General features: G+C 47.4%; 1 protein-coding gene and 1 long non-coding RNA gene across 5 annotated transcripts in view; one reads left to right on the forward strand and one right to left on the reverse strand.

The window, feature by feature from the left end:
* The window catches only part of Clnk (cytokine dependent hematopoietic cell linker), a 192,898-nt gene that overhangs the window by 87,372 nt on the left and 86,416 nt on the right, over nucleotides 1–19,110 (reverse strand). The window lies entirely within an intron of this gene.
* Nucleotides 766–16,255, forward strand: LOC125610927. The gene is made up of 2 exons (XR_007341014.1): nucleotides 766–983; nucleotides 13,847–16,255. It is a non-coding gene; the product is annotated as an uncharacterized LOC125610927 (long non-coding RNA).

Here is a 19,110-nt window from a genome sequence, read left to right on the forward strand (position 1 = left end):
GCAGGGACCTGTGGCCTCTCCCACATCAGCAGAGCCACCTTGGAATTGTTCCAAGCTCCAAGATCCTCCAACAGACTCATTCCCCAAACACCAAGTACATTGTTTCTGCCACATGGTTCACCAGAGGCTGCTGAGATACTGTGAGGATGTCAACTGTGAGCCAGTGGCCAGCACATTCTAGATGGTTCCCTATATTTGTTGAATTGGACAAAACTCTAGTAAACATCATCTCACAGGAAGGCAGACTCAAAGCAAGAGCAGCTCTGATCCGAGTAATCTTTATGAAACTCCCATGTAATTTAGGCACTTTGCTAAGGCACTTTCCATGAAGAAATTAAATCATTTCAAATTGAAGTAATTTGTTAAAATTCATTAAATACATTCACTATCATAAACCCTCATTGTTATGCATCCCTAGTTCATTTAATTAGGCCAGTTCAACAAACTTTCTTTCTCTTTGCACACATTTCATCAGCTTTATCAAACACTTACTGGTGACTTTTTCCTCCATAAACAGAATTTCCTTGAACATCGACCCATAAGGTGGTCTTACCTCGTCTCTCCTGCTCTCCTTCATTTGGGCTAGCCTTGCCTCTTGGGCCCTGGACTGTCCCTGGCTTCGTCCCACAGGGCTCTCTCAGGTCCAGTGTCCCCTTTCTGGGACACTGATTGTCTTCCTTTTTTTGACTATCTCAGGTCTCTGACCTCGGCTCAGGGGTACTTCCCCAGAGAAACTTCCTGGCTTGCAGACTGGCTCCTCTGCAGTCCGAGGCTGGGTTTTAATTTCACTTTTGTTTTAGCTCGCAGTTTGCCTTTGCATCTGACTGCCAGCCAAGGGAGCCTCCTGAGTGCCTGGAAGTGTGCCTGGTTACAGGGAGCCTCCAGGGACATGCAGAATGCACTCGGGGACTGTGGGACAGATATGATAACTTGAGGGCCCCTCTCCAACTCGCTTTCATGTGTGGCCCATGGAATGTAACATGGTAAGTAAAAAATACAGTGAGTTGTCTCTCTGCAGATTGACCTTTTAGAAAATAATGGTGTTATTTTGTGATTTCATTATTGCTTTTCATTGTTTTTGTTTTTTAATTGTTCAAAATGATTTCATTGTTCTATCATTTCCGTATTTTTTTTTTTTTTTTACTGTTCTTTTTCCATCTGGGCAAATTGATTCATCGGTCCATATGTGCACCTTGACTTCATGTCTATCTTCGGACGTGGACATCCAACTGCTGTCTAGGTCTTTCTTACTGATATCCTGCAGGCCTGACTGTCTCCCTGGGGCGAAGCTCCACTGCTCACTGTTTCATTTCCAAATCAGCAGCCTGGGCCTTAAGCTGGGGCCTCCCCTTTCCTCCTCCTCCATCATTGCCATCTTGCAGACCCTAACACTTGGATCTGTAAATGCCTCTTGACAGCATCCGGTCCTCCTCACCTCATAAGCCAGCCTCAGTCTTTCTTCTGCTTTCAGTGGCTCCCTCCTGGCCTTGAGCTCACCCCCCCCCCACCTGCTTTCCTGGACTCCTAGGCTCCAGTTCACCCAACAAACTGCTGCAAGAACAACTTTCTAAGTAGCAGGATTCCAACAATGTCACCTCCCTGCTTGAAAGTTCTGCCTGGTTCTCCATTCCTGCAGCATAAAATCCATTTTTTCTTTCTTTTTTCTTTTTTTACCATAATAGCCAAAATTGCTTCTTTATGACCTTGAATTCTATTTCCATTACCACGTTCTCATTTCTGGCTGCCCTTCCTGCCAGGCCCCCATGCTGTAACTTCTGAGCCATATTTTATTTATGTGTATTTTTTTTTGATGCTCCTATATCATCCATCAGATTATTCTTTATGCCTCCTCTGGATCTGTCAAAATACTTTTCATTCTTCAGGGTCAAGTTCAAAGGTGTCTTCCCTATGACTTCTCCCCTCCTGCTGCTGCTTCTGTGAGTGCCTGTAGTACTTTTGCAAGCTACTGCCTTCCATTCATCCATTTATTCAAGAATCCATTTGTTCATTGACTCAACCAATAGCAACTGGTCCCATTCTGTCCCAGGCAGGTTGCTTAGCAACGGGATACAGTAATTATAATTATGGAAGACAGAGGAAGCCTGCTGCATGAGGCCGATGTTATACAGGGTGAGGGCAGGCAGTAAATGAAACAATCTCATTTTATCATATTGCCCTGTATGTGCCTGTGTGTTCCTCTCCCCTTGTGTTGGTCCTCTTGCCAGGTGGCATATCTTGGACATCCTTTTCTTTCCCAGAACACTGGCTAACCCACCCAACATGCTGTTGGGACACTTTGTAAGATAATTAATAGTTACATAGATAAGTAGATAACTGACCTGCCAGGCTAGGTTCATGTGCAATAGTGAACCATGTACTTACTTAAGTGTGTAAAGCCCTTGCATAGAGAACTCTGCACACTCCAGGATAGCTGGAATTGCCACAGGCTTGTGGGGAAACTGAGGCCCAGAGTCCCTGGCTCAGCCAATGAATCATCCTGCACTCCCTCCACATTCTGTTAAAACAGAGCACATGGCCAGCGAGGTCCAGCTTCTCATCCTGACTTCCCTCACAGCACTGAGGGTCCATGCTTTTCTGCCACCTCTGACTTCTTTTGTACTTTACTTCTTCATGGTCAGTCAATAAGATCCACCTAGTCCTCCTTCACCCCTCTTCCTGTTTCCTCCCTTCCCTGTGTTCCTTCTGGAACTGACCTCTGCAGACCTGCATCACCTGCCAGATGGACCCAACAGAAGCCAGTTCTGGGTTGTAGAATCAAAATATATCTACTGTGGTGGGTTGAGTGGTGGGCACCACAGTATGTGTCCACCTGGAGCCTGTGCCTGTGGCCTTACTTGGAAAAAGAGTCTTTGAAGACATAGTTAAGCAAATAATATTGAGATGAGACCATCCTGGTACAAAGTGGGTCTAAATTCCTGGCATGTGTTCTCGGAGAAGAAAGGAGGAGGAAACCTGAGGAAGAAGGTCATGTGAGGATCCATGTGAAGAAGGAGGCAGAGACCGGGGCAATGCTTCCACAAGCCAGGGGACCCTGGGAGCCACCCAAAGCTAGAGGAGGCAAGGGAAGATCCATCCCTAGAGCTTTTGGAGGGAGCATGGCTGGGCTGATTCTTTCCTTTCAGACTTCTGGTCTCTGGAAGGTGTTTAAAGTTACCCAGTTTGTGGCGGCATTTCAGGGCAGAACTGGGGAAATAATATGCTGACCACCTACCCTGTCCCGGGGAAGAGAATGAGTCAGAGTCCCATGGAAGCCTGAGCTAGGCAACGCACGCCAAGGTGAACACACACACGCTCGAAGAAGAAAGGGAGAAGATGGTCAGATCATTAGGTGGAGGGAGAGGTCAAGGAGGGCCTCTGGGTGGTGACGCTGGTTTGGGATTGAAGGACACCTGCATATTTGCAGACCGGTGACTTGGTGAGATGGGGGTGACCCACAAGGAGGGGAGTCTATCCATCAAACAAGAGATACCGTCTCCAGTCCAGCCTGGCCATTTCTCTCATGTCTCACCTGTATAGTGAGATGCCCTCAGCTACAGCCTTGGCAGATGCACAGGAATGAAAACCAGTGAGAAATTGCACACGTTGCCCTGAAGGTGTGACACTCTTTCAAGGACTAGTCCAGATAGAATTTTTTTTTTAACTCTTAAGATCATGAATAATAATGACATATGACATTCTAATTGGAGTGATAATCAGAACAGCCAAACGCTTCTGTAAGACAGCGCTCCCTGGTCACTGTAGGCTTTCACACGTGTTAACCCGTCTCACCCTCCCAGCAGCCTGGTGGGGCCGGTTCCCCACCCTCTAGAGCTTTCTCTCCTGTTCAGCTCCTGCCCTGTCTCTTCAGAAACTGTCTCAGGTTGGGCTCCCGAGAAACAGGTGCTGAGGCAGAGATGGTGCAGCACGTGTATCAGGGGGGCTTCCCAGGATCAACCCTGTGCAGGGAAGAGCAGGGGCAGTGCTGGGCAGGGGCAGCGCTGGGCTTCTGGTTGATAGTCTCAACCATGGACATCTCAGTGATTGAAATGATGGCCTTGGAGAGCTCTCCTGAGCTGGGGTGGGAGGACTGGGCTGTGGACCGTGGTGGGCCAGTCAGTGGCTGCGAGTGCTCCAGGTGGGGCAACTCCATTCAAACAAGGCTGAGGACGAGACCTGGGCAGCATCTAGGACAAGACCAGGTTGGATTCCGACCCTGTATTTATTGAGCCTGAGGACCCTCCAGAGAAGAGGAGCTGGGCTCTAACTTTTAGTAAAAGAGAAGAAGAAAGAACCCAAAGAAGAAGGAAGAGTATGGCCAAGAGCAGGAGTTATCCTGAGCGCAGATGACCCTTGGCAAGGAGTGGACAAGCAGGTGACGTGGGATGGCCACACCGGGTGTGTGCACTCTGGTGCCTGGTTTCCATTTGAACGCAGTCCTGACAGCTGAGCAAGTCACTCTGTTTATCTTGTTCCCAGGGCACACACAAGGAAAGGTGGATTATTGCACTTTCCTCACATGTCCAACGCTTATTAGTGATCACATGTATTATCTAGGGCCCAATTCTTTCCCCCAATCCCTAATTAACATCACAGGTAGGCAACCAGCTGCATCAAGGACAGTTGACATTGTATTTCTACCAGGTCAAAGTGCACGTTACTCAATTTCAGGGAAGCCAATCTACGTCTTGGAGCTATTACCTAATTTGACCACAAAGTTGTTCCTTTATTTTGGGGGGGGGGTGCGGTTGGTGCATAGCATGCCCTTATTATTCCATACAGCAGGGGATACCAACACAAAGTGCCTTTCAACTTGAAACCAAGCAACATCCAAGAAGCTCAAGACCTACTGCCAATGTAGACTTCCTACTTCAAATGCAGATCATTCCAATCTTCCTTCCACCTTCCTTCCTCTGGGACACTTGGGTGCTCTGGATGGACATTCTATGTAGATTTGACTTTTTCCAAATGCAGTGGCTGTATCATTGTTAGCCAGTGCGTGGCTCAATATTTTCTTAGAATATTGCATTCCAGCATGTCCTTTACAGCAGGAACTCCAGCCTCATTATCTAATCTCATTCTACAAAACTTTAAAAGCTGTATCATTGCATAACCTTAGAATTCCTTCCAGTTCTTGCCAAAGGCTTTGATTGCTCCAGCCAGCTTCTGCACAGCATACCGTCTAGAGCAGGACAAATCTTTCCATGTAATGAGATCCCTTTGGCCAGGTCAAGTTTTGTTCCTTCATTTCCTGGTATAGGAAGTTCATCCCTAGTGACATCTTTGAAACATTGACACTGTCTTTGTTCTGCTGTCTCCTCTAAGTCATCATCAGGCCCACTGTGAAGCCCTAAAGTCCTTCTGTACTAGTTGTGCCTCCTTCTTCTCATGCTCACAGCATCTGCTTGTCCCCACCCTTGGAGAGAGGGAAGCCGGGACAATGGCCCACGTTGTCAAGCACAGAGGATCTTTCTTCTCAGCGGGCAGCAGTGCCAGCTCTTACAGACCTGTGATCCCAGCGTGGCCCAGCTGTGCCAGCAGGACACGGTGTGCTTTTGCATGGTCCTCCAGGAGCCACAGCCTCCCCATGGCCACCTGTTGCCCTTCCTTTGCTCTAGCATCACCTTGGACTCACCTTGGGCCTCTGTGAGATTTCCTTCTCCTTCATACAATGATGAAAATTTCTACTGCCTTGTGAAGTCTGTGTGATTGGGTTTGTTCTTTCTCCCTTACACAATTCACCAATTCTCCCTTGGTGGAAATCACCGTGTCTGGATACCCGTGGTCATAAATCCCTTAAACAACAGAGTGCTTAGTTGTCTTTCAAAAAATGCCTCCAGAAACCACTCAAGGACAGTTTGAAATTGTCTTTTTGAGAATGAACATGTGTAGAAGCCAGCTCATGCAGCCAAAGACCTTTTGATGTCACAAGCTCAAAATTCCCCTCTCAGAACATGAAAACCATTTCCTCCCACCTTGCCAAAGGGAATATGTTGTCCTTGAAGGGGCATAATGACCAGTTAAGGAACCCTAGGGTTCCCCTTCTCACCATCCAATCAGCAAGCAGCTTCTCCTCTTTCCCTTCCTATAAATCCCCATCCTTCCCCAACCCTCCAGGCTGGTGGACTTTGCAATAAAGCTTTTCCTTTTTGCAAAACCCTGGTGCTATTGCACTGCCTTCCACATGTGTCAGGGAGTCAGCCCTTGTGTCACTATTATCAATTCTTTCCCCTTACTTTTTTTTCTTTCAATTAAAAAAAAAATTTTAAAGTTGTTGATAGACCTTTATTTTACTTATTTATATTTGGTGCTAAGAACTGAACCCAGTGTGTCACACATGCCAGGCAAGTGTGTTACACTGAGCCCAGCCCCAGCCCCATGTCCCCTTACTTTCTGTATTGTGTCTTTCAGAAGGAAGGAACACACGCTTGATTAGCATCTTACAGATGTTACAGTATCTTTTGTCTCATTCTTAGAAACTGTGCATACTGTATCAGTCATTGCTACCTAAAATTGTTACCCAAAATGTAGAGCTTAAAAAACCTGCAGTTATGATCTTGTTTTTTTTTCTGGTCGGTTGGGGACTCCAGCTCAGCTTGATGGGCTTCTCTGCTTCAGGTCTCCTGAAAGGCTGCCATCAGGGTGACTGCTAGTTTTGGATTCTCATCTCAGAGCTCCAGTGGGAGGGGTCTGCCTCTGGGTGTGGCACTTGCTGACAGGATAGACTTTCTTTTGGCCAGTTGGGCTGGAGGGCTCATTTCCTCGCTGGACACCCATTGGAGTCTGCCCTCAGTTCCTTATGGCCTCTGAAGTGAGCCCTCAACCCGTGGGGTCTGATGCCAACTGCATGTAGACAAGGTCAAAATAAGGACAGGTGAGCCTCCCTGACATAGTGGCTTCCCCTATCAACTCCTGTCAACCAAGAAGACAAGAAAAAAAAAAAGCCAGTCTTATGTGCTGTCGTCATGGAAGTGACTTCCATCAATGTCCTATTATTTGGGACCCTGTGAAGTACATATTTGGTTTTGTCCACAGTTCCCGGCTCAGAGCTATGCTCCTTTGTAATTTCCTGAGAGACTGGAGCAATACAAGGATCTTTTGTGAAAGTATTTGGCTTTTTGTCCTCTGGTTTCTGACACAGCTCAGAGCAGCTCTGAGTGATAAAGGTAGAAGGCAAGGTGTCCTTTGTGATTCATAATGAACCCCTTTTGGAGTGTGTGTCAATGAAGTGGTGTTTGAAAAGTTCCTAGATAACCACTGGGTGGGTGGGGCTGGTTGCCAAGGAAACCAACCACATGATTAGGGGTTGGAACTCACAGCCTCAACCCCCATCTGAGGAGAATAGGGACTGAAAGCTGAGTTGGCTACCCATGGCCAATGATTCAGTCAGTCCTGCCTATGTGAGGAAGCTCCAATAAACCCCCAAGGAACTGAGTTCAGGAGTTTCCTGTTGGTGAACAAGAACGCATCCCAGTGCTTTGAGGGTGGCCAATCCCAGCTCCTAGGGGACCCTAGCTCCTGAGCTCTCAGCCCTTCCTGCCCCCTCCCTGTGTGTCTCCTCATCTGGCTGATCTCTCCTGTCTTTAAAGAGATCCCTTGTAGCAGAGGGTAACTAAGTGTAAGATGTTGCCCTGAGTCCTGTGAGCTGCTCTAGCAAATACCAGAACAGACCGGTCCCCCGCCCCCAACACCTGTCTCCTCCTGTGAGAGGCCAGTGCAATCACTGTGGCAGGATGCGATGCTCCCGACACCCTCAGAATGGTCACCAAGTCAGTGTCACGCCTTTGTGGTGACACTTGGTGACACTTCCCCAGGTGATTGGTACCCTTTGGGTCCCTGAGTGAGATTGGCAGAGGTGATATGTGTAAGCTTCCTTCAAGTCACATTCTAGTACACGGCTTCTTCTAAACCCAGAGGATGGCCAGCGCTCTCCTTGTGCATCCAAGTCAGTCCCAGGCTCTTGGGTGTGTGATGTGCCCAGACTGGAGCCTGACTCCACCTAGGTGCCGGCACCATTCCACTCTGAAAAAGTGAAGGGCCCCCAGAGCCTTCTAGCTACAGTTATTTATAGAGTATGAATTAAAATATATTTACACAGAACCTGTTCTCTCAAGTTCATGAAGACCACCTCCATTTCCTATTCTCTCATATTTTTAAATTAACTATCTGGCCCCTGACAGTTTGAGCTGGTGACCCTTCCCAGGGAGCTGGACAGGAGAGTCCACTCAGTACTGAACTGACCACAGGGAGAGCCTGCCCTTCCTGCCCCCACCTACTTGGCGCCTTTCCTGTTCCGTGTCCTGCTGGTGAATTTTATGTGTCAACTTGGCTAGCTCATGCTGTCCAGATGCCATTCTACATGTTGCTGTGAAGGTATTTCTTAAATGTGATTAATATTTATGTTCACCAGGCTTTGAGTAAAGTGGATGACCCTTCATGATGTCGATTGGTCTCCTCTAATCACTTGAAGGCCGTGAGAGTAAAGGTAGAGGTTTCCTGAAGAAGAAATTCTGCTTCAAGATGGCAACATAGAGGACAGCCTGAGTTTCTAGACTGTTGCCCTGAGGAATTGGGATTCTGGGCTGTAATCATCTCTTACATGCATCTTCAGGCTTCTGGCCTCCCCTACAGATTTCAGACCCACTAAGCTCCACAGTCCAGGAGCCAATTCCTTACAGACTCTCTCTTCTCAAATGCCAACATACATCTCTATCTATCAATCTGTCTGTCTGTCTATCTATCTATCTATCTATCTATCTACCTACCTACCTACCTACCTGGATGATTTGTTTTTTTTCCTCTAAGGAGCTCTGACTAATAGAGGTGGTAAAGATTCAGTTTTTGGAAATTACCTTCCAACAGAGAAGAGTTGGGAAACACCATTAACAGGTAGTAAATCTCTGCAATATTCTAGGTGTGGTCCTGGGTGAGCTGAAAGAATCTTCACAATTCCTCAAATAAAAGACTCACATTGTCCCCATTTTACAGATGCAGAAACCAAGACTCAGGGATCCAGTCACTGAAGGTCTATAGTTCCATGTATCCCAGTTTAAAACCTGTTACTTCACAGAAGAGACCCCAGAGTTCATAGGCAGTCCACCCTGCACTGGCTGAAGAATAGCAGGGGGACTATCAGAACTGTGTTCTCTGAGAGCCAAGGGTTCTCTGAGAGCCAAGCAGGACTTTCAGGAGGCTGAGAAGAACAGTGACATGTAAACTGGTCCTATCCCATTACCGTGGCCTCAATGTGGGACATCCCCCTACCATCCCCCTGCCAGAGTCAGGCTGGAGTTTGAGCTATGGTGGGGACACAGTGATGCCGTTAGTTATAACATGTGGTCCAATATCCTGATGGGGATCACCCTGTGAACCCTTGCCTCACTATCTTGCGTGGATCTGCAGGGAGGCAGATGGTTATGGGCATCATACCCTGCTCAGAGACTGGAAAGCAGAGAGGTACTGGATCTCATTGTGTCTCTGCACTCTATGACTCACTATCCACCAAATGTGGAGGCCATGCCTGTCCTGTGTCACATTTAAAGCAGTGACACATTTATAGCAGAAATCAAGGAAAATGATTTTGGAAAAAAAAAAAAAAAAGAAGAAGACAGACTTTGAAGCAGCTTCCAGTTTCGCGGCATTGCTCCCAGGGCCTGCCTGTCTTGCCCAGTGTCTCTGCTTGTTGCATTCATAGTCACGAGCCTGGATCACAGTTCCAGGGACAGCCTGCTGTGGGAGAATGACAGCTTGGTTGGGCCACTCAGGTTGGATCCTGAACTGTTCTACTGACTCATTGTATTGGCCAAACTAAATTGCTTAACCATTCCAGGTCCTGGCCACTTCACTTGTGAGACCAGAGGGTGGGACTCCTTGTGCTGACCATGATGGACAGTGACCACATAGGTCCTGGGTGTTTTGTGGTTTCTGCCTTAAAAGGAGAGCCATGAGAGTCCTGATTCCTAAGCAGCTGCACATGGAGTGGAAAATCCCTAAAACCTATGCCCCAAGAGGGCTGTACCATGCTGCCTGGCTCAAGGGTCCTGTGCTTAGTGAAGCCCCTTGATCTTTCACCTGGACCTTGACAAGGCTCTTTTGATGACCTTCTGGACACCAACCTCTTTCTACTCGAGGACCCCTGCAATTTTGCCTCAGTTGTCCTTTCAGGCCTTGGGTTTTGTTTGGCCACCTGCAGGCAGGCCATCTGCTCTTCTTGTGGGATGAAACCCTGCAAGCTGATCACTCCATGGGACATCTCTCTCTCCTCCTCCCTCTCCATCTCTTCATCCCCAAACTCTCCTTGGTCTTCTAGTCCCTGCTCAGACACCATCTTTCTGAATGATCTTTCTCGAATGTGCTTAGGAGATGGACCCTGTGCCCCTGTGGGCCAGGAAGCAGTTGCTCTCCTCCATGAATGACAACCCTATCTCCCACGTCCCCACCTGGACCTTGCCCCGCTCCTCCTGCTTCCTCTTTGCTCCTGAAAGGCTGTCTCAGGAGCATGGGAACAGAGTCCTCTCAGACTCAGGTCCTTCCCCAGGCTGAACTGGAGTTGGCTGGCACATCCTGTCGCCGTCTTCGATCAGGTATTTACCCAGTAGCCGGTGACTGAGTGTTGCATTAGGCTCTGTCTGGGTCCGTGCAGGCTGCTGGATCAAATACTGTAGTCTGGGGGCTGAAGCAACCAATTTTTATTTCTCACAGTTCTGTAGACTGGGAAGGGCGAGATCAAGATGCAGGCAGAACTAGCACCTGCTGAGGGCCTGTCTCCTGGTTTGTAGGTGGCCATCTTCTTATTGTACCCTCATGTGGCCAAGAAAAATACTGAGGCATCTTTCTGGGTTTCTTCTTATAAAGGCACTAATCTCATCCACAAATTACCTCCCCAAAGTCCCAAACACCATTATTAGGGGTTAGGATTTCAACCGATGCATTCCAGAGGATGCAAATGTTAATTGGACTGGGATACAGGTGGACAAGGCAGGACAGGGTCTGCCTTCAGGAAATTAATGGCCACACCAGCAAGTGAGGGGCTCTCATCCCCTCTGCCTTTGTCCCTTCTATGCTTTCCTAATCTGAATGGTCACCTGGTGTCTCCTAATTTACTCCTGACTCATCGGCTGCTTGGTTCCCGGATGGTCTCTCTGGTTCTGATCTGGTTTCCCGTGTCCACAGGGCCACACTGCCTGTTGGATTCTACCTGCTCAGATGCAGCCCCTCCCACATGGGACCTCCTTCAGGATCCTGGGGTCCCCGGGGTGTTACTCACCCCTACCTTCCCCTGGCTCAGCAGAAGCCCCAGGTTCTCTGTTGAAGAGGATCAGGCCTCACTTCTCAGGGGTCACCACCAGCATAGCCATCCTCTGTGAGGTACCACTTCCACCGAGACCCTGAGCTTCCTGACATCAGGGCGACCTTTGCGTACCTCCCACAGAGCATCAGCAGAGGACAAGCCTTACAGGGAGGCAAGGATCTCTCAAGGGAATAACCAACTCTGGTTTCCTAAGGTAGAAACTGTGTCCAGAATGTTCTAGACTAGCTCTGCCTGTGGGCTACAGGTGCAGAGTGGAAGGTGGCATCTGATTTTAGCTCTTCCTTTTCCCCGAGCTATGACCTTAAAGAATCTCAGAGCGTGGAGCTGGGAGAAAAAAACAGAATCATCTGTTTGAATCTGTTAATTTAAAGATGAGGAAAATTAGGTCTCGAGAAACGAAAGAAGCTGTCCCAGCTGCCAGATGCTGACCGAGAACAGCCCTTCCACACCCCAGGCCAGGAGCGCTGTTCATGGTCCCTGTCATCAGCTCTGAGCTCCTTAGAACTCCTCTTCTCATTAAGCCTCCTTGTGTGCCTTTGAAATTTATGCTCCTCTTTTTCTTTGTAATTTTCTTGAGGAGAGCAAGAAAGACTAAAAAAGAAAATCTAATTTAGAAAACAAGTAATCCTGAATCCTTATGTCCAGGTTTCAAGAAACCCCAGAAAACCTTTTTCTCCTTTATTTTTTTTTCTTGCTTAAATTTGGACTCAGCAGAAGGAAATAAATGAACCAAGACAAAGAGCAGCCTTACAGCTTGTCTTCTCAAATGCTTTCTCCTTTCTTTTCCCTCCCTTGACTGGCAGGGAATGCAGCTTCTAATAGACCATCAATGTTCACGATGAGCAAATACAATAACAACAGCGAATTGCCCTTTCTGCAGGTCTATGGATGTGTTCATAGTGGAATTTAATTTATAGATGGTCATGGCTGAAAGATTCTGGATGCGTGATAGAAAACAACATGAAAAACCAATAAGTGCATTTTTAAAAAACTCTCAGAAAATTTGATTTGTGCCTGGTCAGTGCACACCAGTAAAACCCCCAAGGAACAGAAGCCTAAGTGACCTTTGCCTGTGGTCTGTGGAAATGCCAGAGGGGGCTTGTGCTTTGAGTGCAGGAGGGACTGCTAGAGAGGGGGGGCCCTCCAGGAGAACAGTCTTCCCTCCATCCCTTTGTTCAACATTGTCTGACTCCAGAGAGTCCAAGAAAAGAAGGGAAATCAAGGCCGGGAGGAAATGAGAATGTCCAAGGCCAGCTGCTGGGTGTGGCTTCTGCCTCCTCTCCTCTGGGGGTCCCCAGGGCCTTTCAACGTCTCCGTTTCTGTCCATACCTCTTATCACTTCTGGCCACCCACCCAGCATGCTGCAGAGTCTGGCTAAAATCTGAAGCTCCCACTACCCACTGTTACAGCCCACCCATCTCCTGAGCATGGCACATGGGCCTTCCTCCGTTGGTCTGTGGAGACTCTCCACTGTTCTCTCCCTTCAGCGCCAGCTTTGCACCTGAAGGCAGTGCCATGAGACTTGCCTCCCTGAGTGGGTCTGACCCTGCAGTATACATTTCACCCATTCTTTCTACAGTTTCTAGGGTGAAAGGCCCACAGACTAACAGTCAAGGCCAGCTTTGTGGTTCTAGGCCACCTGGGTTTGTCCTGCAGCCGAGTATTGAGACAGATTAAGAGACTTGCCTTCATCTCTCAGTGCAAAGATGACATTGGTGCATTTACATATTCCCAGCCCTCAGAATGGGGTTCTGCCCACAGGAAGTGTTCAACACGATTGGCCTAAAGTGATACAGCCGAGCTTTAATAGAAGATCTATCTGTCCAGCATCACATTCCTCAGGAGAAAGCGAAAGTTTGAAATAAGTCCCTAAAACACAAGGGAATGGATCAATTGCCTTGTGAAAGACTCTACTTAAGTATGTGTCAACCAGTTCCTCTAGTCCTATTGATAGCTTATGGGTGAAGCTTCATTCCTATTTTACAGACGGAGAAGAAGATGCACAGAGAGGCAAAGCATATTGCCTGCAGCTGTACAGCTCTAAGTGCTGGAGTGGGATACAGTAAAAGGCCTGTCTTTCTCTAAGACCGTTTCTTTCTATTGCATCATACTTGGGTTCATGGAAATGGAGAGTGGCCAGGATCCAAAAGTTATCCCAGGATTTGTATGCTGTTGTCCAACCTAGTTCCTTTCCCCCACTGCTGAGCTCTGAGCTGCAGCAGGTCTAGCTTATCATATGGGTTGGCAACACCAGTTTTCACAGCCCCCTATCAAAAGATAGCCAAACCTGGAAAAGCAGGGTTGGAGCTAATCATTGTAATACATCCTCTCTTCTGTGCTGCCCAGGGACTCTTTAAGAGCATCATTTGGCACTGGGGATATTTAGGTTTTGCTGTATTTTGAGAATATTATAAGAATTAAATGAGATAGTGCATGCAAAATACTTAGAATAGTGTTTGGAATAGGGTAAGTCCTCAATAAACATGTAGGCTGGAAATCTTTTCCAAATTAATTCAATAACACATTTTTCCCCCTTAGTGTGCAATATGAGCTCAGAGTGAACCATTGAACCAAGCAGAGTTCCTGCCTCCCATGGACTAAAGACCAAAGGACCCTGTTCTTGGAATAAAGGAGACTGACCATAACAATCAACAGAATGAATCAGGAATGGATGTGGCACGTGGCAGGTGGAAGGTGCTCTGGGAGGACGGGAGTGCCAGGTGGCTGGGGTGGGCAGGCAGGCGGGGTATTCCAGGCGGGGTCAAGGTGAGAAGGAGAGAATGAGAGAAGGCAATGTGGCTTCAGCTATGAGTCTCTGAAAGAAGAACCTCAGGTCCAGGGAATGAATGGAGCAAAGGTCCTGGGGCAGGAGTGCAGCTTTCGGTGGAGTCACAGGAAGGAGGTTGTGTGGCTAACCTGGGGTGAGTGCAGGGTGGACGACAGAATCAGGGCCAGAGATCTGGGGACTCAGGGCAGGGGCAGCGAGGCCCTGCAGTCACTGGGAGGCCTTAGACTCAGGCTCCAAATACATGAGAAGCCAATGTAGGGTCCAGGTGCTCCCAGGGATGTGTCCAAGCATCTCCCTGCCTGTGGCCTGCAGAGTACATGGATTGGTGGGGGTGTGTCCTACAGAAGTTCAAGTGTTGGAAACAAACATAATGCCCAAATTTGTATGTTAATGGTGCTTGGAGGTGGAGTCTTTGGGAGATAATTAGGATTCATTGAGGGCATGAGAGTGGGGCTCCATTATGGCTTTATTAGGACAGGAAGAGGCCCAGTCGATCACACTGGCTCTGACTTGTCACACAATGCCCTGTGCCACGTTATGGTGCAGCAAGTAAGCCCTCACCAGATGTGGTGCCACACTCTGGACTGCACAGCCTTCAGAAGGTGAGCTAATCCGACTTTTTTTCTTTATAAATTACCTGGTTTCAGGTATTTTGTTATGGGAACTAAGACAGGGATAACATAGAAGGAGAGAGATGGTTTTGGAAGCTGTTGCAATAACCCAAGCAAGAGATGGTGTGCTAGGACCAGGGTCAAGGTGTGGAGGTATTATTCTGCTATTAACAATAGCTGAGACTCTGTGGCGGTCTCCTGTCACCTCTCCCAAGTCGGCTCGCAGAATTATTCTCCTCTTCATAACTGTTTCCCTAGAAACCACTACACAACCAAGTTTCCCAGTGTTTCATATTTTCCTCTGTTCTTTTCTGTATAGTTTTTCTAGCTTCTTGGCTTTGTCTTCGGCAGTCTGCTGGAGATGTTCTGTCCCACCTGGAGTACTGATCACACTGTGCTTCCAGAGGAAGCAGAGAGCCGGGGCTGGCCTTGTGCCCTGAAAGATCAAGTCACCTGCCGTGGTGACGCCAGGCCAGCTGGAGATGGGTGAGCAGCCCTTGATATCTGGGCTTGCCTCTCCAGATCCTGCTCTCTCCATCCAGGAGATAAGAATTCAGACCGCGTGAGCACTGAGATTGCTGGCTCCAATTTCAGAGCAGTAAATGGCAGTATTCAGATAAAGTCCCAAGTCTGTCATCAGGAAGTTGGTAATAAAGGAAGCACTCAACATGGGACCCGCACGGTGGGAAGAAGATGAGCAGGGCCCCTGTGCGGTACCGAGTGTGTGTGGGAGTTGCTCACATCGGCACTGCGAGGCTGAGTTCTGCAATAACATTTTAAAAGGTTTCTATGCTAGATGTTAAAAACAGCCATTATTAAAACTTAAATTATGTAAAATTACAAGTGAATAAGTTATATTAAAAGAAAACATAATAAAAACACCAAGTGCACCACTTTCTAGTTATTTTGCTGAATTTTTCTATTGTTTGTGGTCTTAGTTTTATGTACATCTGTTACCTCTGTATGTGGGAAATGGGCTCTATGCTCTCTTCCCCACTCTGCAGTAGTGACTTCACACAGACAGCCTGACATTGGCCATGGGGGGGATATTTACACCATGGAAATTGGCACAGGTGACAAATCAGGGGTTGGTTCTTATTAAGAAAACGACTTGAGAAATTTAACTTAAAAGTGTACCATGTCTATAGTTGTAGCACTGTGCATATTATAAAAATTGAAGAGGTTATCTTGCGATATTTGAAATTATTATTTGATTCAGCAAAGAATTTGCTTCTATCTCTGATGAACAAGTTCTGACATATGTCCCTGTTGTTTTGCTTATTAACATAAGGAAAAAATATGCTTTTCCTTTACATTAGTGAGGAAATATTGCTGTCAGAACTGCCTCATCCGTCAACTGCAACACAGATTTGCCAAGGATATAAGAGTTCAGCAAAAAAAATCAATGAAACCATTCTGTGAGAATCGATCGACTATGTGGAATCGATGATAAAGAGTACTGTGTATTTCACTATTATTTGTAAATGGCATGCTACAAATCTCTTATTTCAGTAAAACGTACAATAAACTTGTGCATGTATATATGCATATCCCTGCCACGAGTGTTGTTTGCCACTGGCTACTGCACCTTGAACCTCTGCTACTCATAGTGTCCTATGGTAAAGTGAGCTGCCATGGTTTAGATATGAGGTGCCCCCCTGATTCTCATGCAAGAGAGTTGAGAAGTGAAATCACTGGGCTACAAGAGCCTTCACCTGAGCAGTGTATTAATCGGCTGATATGGATTAAATGGGTGCTAACCTTAGGCACATGGGGAGTGGCTGGAGGAGGTGGTCCCACGGGTGGTGTGCCTTTGGGGTTTATATTTTGTCCTTGGAGAGTGGAGAGTTCCCTCTCTCATTCTCTTTTTCTGCTTCCTATTTCCATGTCCTGAGCAGTTTTCCTCTAAATGCCTTTCCGCCATGAGGTTCTGCTCACCTTGGGTCCAGAGCTCTCAAGTTGTCCATCTGTGGGCCTCTGAAACTATGAGTGTCAAGTAAACTTTTCCTCCATATGTTCTCATCACATCTTTGGTCACAGTGACAAAAAATATGACCAAAACATGAGTTTAGCTTGGCGGCCAGTTACAGCTGGCACAGGGCACATCTGGCATTAGAACCCCGGTTTCTGGCCTGATGCAATAACTCCTCCGCTCTCAGCCACACGCTCTTCATCTCTAGAGCGAGATCAACAACGATGTCTTAGTGGATGCACGATGGGGCTGGGAGCACAGTGAAAGTTAATTCTATTCTCCTTTCAAGTACAGGAACAAGGAGAACAAATCCCTTAGAATTTCATCCCTTTTGTCCCAAAGTGAGTGTAAATTAGGGACCTCTTCCTCCCTTCCCTAATGTGCTTACTCCTCAATATTCGTTTTGCTGTTCTCCGAGTTCAAGTCCCCTGCGTCTGCAGTTGTAACTGGAGGAGCTCTGAAGCCAGGGCAGAGCCAAGTCCAAATGTCCTATTTCCTCCTATAAAAATCTTGGTTGATAGGACTAATGTGAAAAAAGGGGAAGAAAAGATCCAGAATTCTTCTGAGAACTGCAGGGTGACCTGTAGCTGCGAGGTGCAGGCTTCTCATCAAGGGACCAACGCTGGTCATTGAACTGCTTTCTTGCTTCCGTCTTTTTCTGTGCTAGGCACTTAGTAGGTACCAACCCTGTCTGCTGTAGTACACTGTAATGAGATGACATTCACCTTTGCTCAGAGCACTAAAATAAAGGCCGTAATAGGTGATTCATGACCTGAGGCAACCTTCTGAAGCTCGTGGCTTGACTTCCGAGGAACTCTCACTATTATTCTGTTCTCCCTGAACCATGAACTGAAAAGAAGGAGAGAGAGGAGGTGAAAATATTATTATTATTATTATTATTATTCTTATTCTTATTATTATTTCTGGCAGGTTCACTCTGTAGCTCAAGCCCTTGTCTTCTGTCCAGGATGAGCGGGGGCAGGTGAGAAGGAACAGCTTTTGTGTTTGTTTTTCATCCAGGGCTGGAGGGAGAGGGTGAGCAGGGCGTGTGACTCATGTCAGAATCACTAGCGTGTCCGTTGAGAAGCAAAGAGGAAATGGGCTTCTGCCAAAGTGTCAAGATCTGGGGACAGTTTCTTGAAAACGATAAACACGAATTCACCATATAACCCAGAAATCCACTTCTAGGTCCGCGTCAGAGAAATACAAATCTGTCTCTATCCACAGACCTGTGCACAAGTGCTTGCAGCAGTTTCATTCATGACGGCCCCCAAAGGAAAACAACCTAACTGTCCACTGACGGGTGAGAGACCAAATGGACAGGCCTGTGCAGCAGAACAATCTAAAAGAATGAATAGCACACACGCTACACCATCCTTAACCGTAATGCCGAGAAAAAGAAGCAGGAGACCCAAGAGTTAGACTGTAGGGTCCACTTATCTGACCCTCCAGAAAAAGACAGTCTATGGAGATGGAAAGTAGGTTAGCGGTTGGTTGCCTGGGGCAGGGCGGCGGTTGAAAGACTGGAATTAACCTTCAGTGGGTGTGAGGCACCTTCTGGGGGCAAGGCAAAGGTTCTAAACAGATTTATGGTGATGGTCACACAATTTGGCAAATTTACTAAAAAATCATGAGTTGTAATATTTGAAACCGGAAAGTCAGCTGACATGTACAGTGTCCCTAAGTCAGTTCATGTTTAACAGGGGTGTCTCTTTGTAGCTCTGATCAGTTGCGGAAGCACATCTCAGTTCTCCTCTCCCATGGAACCACATGGTTGCCTGGACACTCTACCCCACAGGCCACCCACCTCAGTGACATGGGGTCTCATGAGTCCTCCTTAGCTGTGCCTGCTGGCAGGGGAACACCTGGGCCCAGTGCTCTGACCCATGTTGCCACACTAGTCAGAGCTACGCATGCTGATTCCCCTTAAGGAAAACAAACCCACTCTGGTTTCAGGGCTCTGTGCTTTTAAGCCCCTCAGACCCCTTGCGCTGCTGCCGAGGAATCAGAACAGACACCCACGGAGGCAGGTGGAGTCTCGGGGACTGTGCCGCCTGAGGTGGATTCCTTGTTGGAAATAAAATCAAACATCCCTCTTACGGCATCTTGGCTGCTCTCTGAGTGACAATGACCTCACAGCTGGGTTATGAGAAGGAGCTTCATCTGTGCAGGAAACACTGGAGTGTGTGTGTGTGTGTGTGTGTGTGTGTGTAGGGGTTGTAGGTGGAAAAAGGAAAAAAAAAAGAAAATTAAAGAAAAGAAAGGGAAGGTGCAGGAGTGTGAGCGGGTGGGGCTAGATCTCTCTGATTCTCAAAACACAAAACACCAACAGAAAGGCAGCTAGATGGTGCCGCGGCCCCCCACCTGGCTTTCTCACTTCCATTTTGCAGATGAAGAAGCTGAGTCCAAGGGAGGTGACATGCTCCCCCCC

The sequence above is a fragment of the Marmota marmota genome, unplaced genomic scaffold, assembly GCF_001458135.2.
Source record: "Marmota marmota marmota unplaced genomic scaffold, marMar, whole genome shotgun sequence".
Taxonomy (NCBI): domain Eukaryota; kingdom Metazoa; phylum Chordata; class Mammalia; order Rodentia; family Sciuridae; genus Marmota; species Marmota marmota.